The sequence below is a fragment of the Melopsittacus undulatus genome, chromosome 24, assembly GCF_012275295.1.
Source record: "Melopsittacus undulatus isolate bMelUnd1 chromosome 24, bMelUnd1.mat.Z, whole genome shotgun sequence".
NCBI lineage: Eukaryota > Metazoa > Chordata > Aves > Psittaciformes > Psittaculidae > Melopsittacus > Melopsittacus undulatus.
This window is the reverse complement of record NC_047550.1, coordinates 973,282-977,390: the sequence shown is the minus strand read 5'-3', so window position 1 is coordinate 977,390 and position 4,109 is coordinate 973,282. Positions and strand designations below refer to the sequence as shown.

Here is a 4,109-nt window from a genome sequence, read left to right as displayed (position 1 = left end):
ACTTGCATGTAAGGAAGGCAAAACACACGCACCCAGGACCTGAGAGGATGCACAGTAGTGAGAGGTGAGGCCTGGGTTCTACAGGTAAAGCTGACATATTTTCAGAGCAGGCCAGGGTTGATGTTAAGGTCCTGCTTGATTTCAACCTCAATTGTTTTAAAGAAAGACCTGTAGAGAAGGGTTCCTGTGTTTGACTGGGTTATCTGGAAATAGGACCAGAGAGGGCAAAAAACATGATAGCAGCAGCAGTTTTCAGGGTGTTCTTTCTCTATAGCACATAGAAGCAACCATCCCAGCATATCTGTGCATTTAGTTTTCAGCATCAGCTAGAATCTGAGGTCTTTTAAATGTGCTTTAAGTTGAAAGACATAATTAGGAAGAATTACCTGCTTAGGAATGTCAACCAAAGAAGAAGCAGCAAGCAGAGTAAAGGTGTGCAGAGTAACAATGACCATCTTGGTGGAGGGATATGATGTTACCAGCTGCTGGAGCAGCTGCCGGGAGCTGGAGGCTAGGCTAGCATCATGATGCATGTGCTGTAGAATAGGGATCAACTTCAATAAGTCCACAGGTGTGGCCAAACCTGCAACAGGGAAGAGAAACAGGTAGTGTTAGTCCTTTGTACTGGCTTTCAGCAGTACTGAGGCACAGGTATGTCTGCATTGCTACCACTGCTGACTGCAGTACCAAGCACTTCCACAGCTCTTGGAGAAGATTGCTTCATTGTAGGTAAGACACACATCTGGTGTCCTCAACGTAAAGAGGACATGGAGCTGTTGGAGCAAGTGCAGAGGAGGCCACGGGGATGAGCACAGCCTGCAGCACTTCCCATAAATGACAGGCTGAGAACACTGGGGCTCTTCAGCCTCGGGAGGAAAAGCCACATGGAGACCTCAGAGCAGCTTCCAGTGTCTGAAGGGAGCTACAAGGATTTCTCAGGGACTGCAGCAACAGGTCAAGGGGTGATGGGTTTAAACATAAACAGGTGAAGTTCAGGTTAGATCTAAGGCAGAAGCTGTTCCCTGGGAGGGTGCTGAGGCGCTGGCACAGGGTGCCCAGAGAAGCTGTGGCTGCCCCATCCCTGGCAGTGCTCAAGGCCAGTTTGGACATAGGGGCTTGGAGCAGCTGCTCCAGGGAAAGGGGTCCCTGCCCGTGGCCCGGGTTGGAGCCGGAGGAGCTTTAAGGTCCTTTCCAACCCACACCATTCAATGATTCTGTGATTAACTCACCTGAAGCAACCTGTTATAGGCTATGCAAGTTTATTCATCATGCTATAGATGAGCTTTCACTCTTTACCAAACAGGTGTTTTGAGAACTTAAGATTTAAAGAGGAGGTACAAGCCAGGCACTAGATTAATGGTTAGCTAATTTAACTTAAAACCAGGAAATATTTGAGAATGAGGGCTACAGCATTTAATATTTATATAAGGATAATAAGGAACTCTCACAGAAATTAGGTTTTCCCTTTTATCACTCAATGTAACACATGTACCTTGTATCATCTCGCTGATTTTATTACATATGCCAGCAGCAAAATCCCTGTAGAGAAAAGACAAAGTATCAGGTGAGATAAATACAAGAGGGAAATCACTGAAAAATAAAACCATTTTTGAACTACCAAACACTGTGCTTTAGCAATAAAAGCTTTCACAAGAGAGAGCTTGCCAAGATCCCATTCTTTCAGAAACCCTGCACATGATCAAATGCGGGCTTCCAAGAACATGTCAAAGTGACAAGCAGCGCTACGTTTCATTCCAGAACAGGATTTATGTAAAATACTCCTAGATTAAAGCTGCTGCTCCGTTTTGCATTCTCATATTTATGAGCTTTCCACTACCATTTTAGAAAAAAAGAAGTATCTGTTAAATCTGTGCTCAGATTTCTTCATAATGTTCCATACAAGCAAACATTTTGATAAAAATTACATGGTTGGCACTACCAAAGGTTTGTGAATGCCAGTGCTAACGGGGTTTCCATTCTCTGTGATACGAAAAACTGGAAACAAAAATAACATCTTACTTTGATTGTGCAGAAAAATTGGCAGCAGCAAATATTGCAGCTTCAACTTCCACATTATCATGGGAATCCAAACTTTGACGAATACTGTGATGTGCATTCTTCCTTTCTGGAATGACAGACGCCATGCTGCCCAACATCCTACAGGAAGAGATGACAGCAAAATCAGGAAGAACAGTGATCATGAAGAAATGCCAGATAAAAACAAACAGAAACAGAGAAAGGCTGGTTAAAAGCCTATTTTGATAGAAAAATATGTTTCTTTCTGTAATAGATGTGGATGAGCACAAACAGAATCATAGAACCAACCAGGTAAGATCATCAAGTCCAGGTTCATTAATGTCATTACATACCGAAGGGTAATGGCCCGAGCAACTGGATCATTGCTGTGAATGACGGAGAAGACTCTTTTGACGAACTCATCCACATTTAGGATCTTCTCTTAAGTGCTTCTCACTCTGCTGAGTAACTTTCAGCACACAGAGCCTCAGGAAGTTGTTTCTGTTAGGAGGCACACACATTTCCACACACATTCCTTTATCAGGTTGTTCTATATTAAATATTCAAGCACTTTCAAGATGAAAGTATCATAAAAACCAAAACAACCTCCCAAGAGTAAATTAAAGCAAGAAAAGATCTGTACTTTAGAGACATATTTGACTAAGAGAACAACAAAGAGACTATAGCCACACTATGGTGTTTGTCTTCTAGTATGGTAGGGTCAGATTCAGGCCCAGTTTCAGGGAAATTCACTCAGTGACACCAATGAGGAGAGCATAAGCAAATAATAAAATCATAGAATGGGCTAGGCTGGAAGGGACCTTAAGCTCATCCAGCTCCAACCCCTGCCATGGGCAGGAATCCCTTCCACTGGAGCAGGTTGCTCCAAGCCCCCGTGTCCAACCTGGCCTTGAGCACTGCCAGGGATGGGGCAGTGCTTCTCTGGGTACCCTGGCAGATGCTTCTCTGGGCACCCTGTGCCAGCGCCTCAGCACCCTCACAGGGAACAGCTTCTGCCTTAGATCTAACCTAAACTTGCCCTGTTTCAGTCTGAACCCAACACCCCTTGTCCTGTGGCTGCAGTCCCTGATGCAGACCCCTCTCCTTGTAGCCCCTTTCTGATACCAGATACCTGTTTTGGGCACACTTAGGGAAACAAATCTGATAAAAAACCATGTCCAGAAAAGCCTAAGCACAGCTTGTGCTCAGTGTAGCAGTATAATCACAAACGTACAAAACACCTCACATGTGCCCAAGCTGCTGTGCAGCACCACTCCAAGACACACTACACTGCTATGGATAACTGACTGAGGCTACTTACCCGGCTCAGAACACATCAGCCAACTTTAGGAAAGCTGAATTAATGAGAATGGGGAACGGGTATTTCTGGAAGAGCCTGGGAAAACGAACGACGGCTTCGCACTGCTCTCCGAGCTTCCCATACCTGAGACCTAAACGAGACACCAACAACCACTGAGGACACCTACACTGCTTCCCGGCCATGCCCTCTCCACCCCCCGCTGGCGGTACAAAAGCGAGCTCCCGTCAGCCGAGGACCGCGGGCCGCGACAACACCGCCCCTCAGGCGGTGGAAGCCGAGGACCATAACGGCAACATTACAAGGCAGACACTGCCATGGCCGCTCGGCCTCACCTTTGTCGACTTCCATGAGAGCAGAGTTCGCGTCCAGCTCCTGCTCCCCATAGCCTGCATCGGACAGGAACGACTTGGCACTGGCAGCCATACCGACCGCTTCAGCTCGGACGGGACACCTGCGCATGCTCCGCTCAACCACACCGCCTCAGCGAACGCGCAATACGCACGCGCAGCCGCCGCACGGAGCCGCCACTACGCACGCGCAGTAGGCAGTACGCAGCCGCCGTACGCAAACGCCGTACGTAGCCGATGTACGCAAACGCCGTACGGAGCTGCGGTACGCAAACGCCGTACGGAGCCGCGGTACGCAGCCGCCGTAAGCAGGCGCCGTACTGAGCCGCCGTACGGAGCCGCCATTACGCACCCGCAGTAGGCAGTACGGAGCCGCGGTACGCAAACGCCGTACGGAGCCGCCGTACGTAAACGCCGTACCCTCA

The 4,109-nt window shown here is 47.9% G+C and overlaps 1 long non-coding RNA gene across 1 annotated transcript; it reads right to left on the bottom strand.

Annotated features, from left to right (window-relative positions):
• Nucleotides 1-305: 305 nt before the first annotated feature.
• Nucleotides 306-3,850, bottom strand: LOC117437623 (uncharacterized). Its single transcript, XR_004550478.1, has 6 exons — nt 3,670-3,850; nt 3,338-3,467; nt 2,370-2,517; nt 2,020-2,157; nt 1,493-1,539; nt 306-583 (listed from the first exon to the last, which is right to left on the bottom strand). It is a non-coding gene; the product is annotated as an uncharacterized lncRNA (long non-coding RNA).
• Nucleotides 3,851-4,109: the final 259 nt, after the last annotated feature.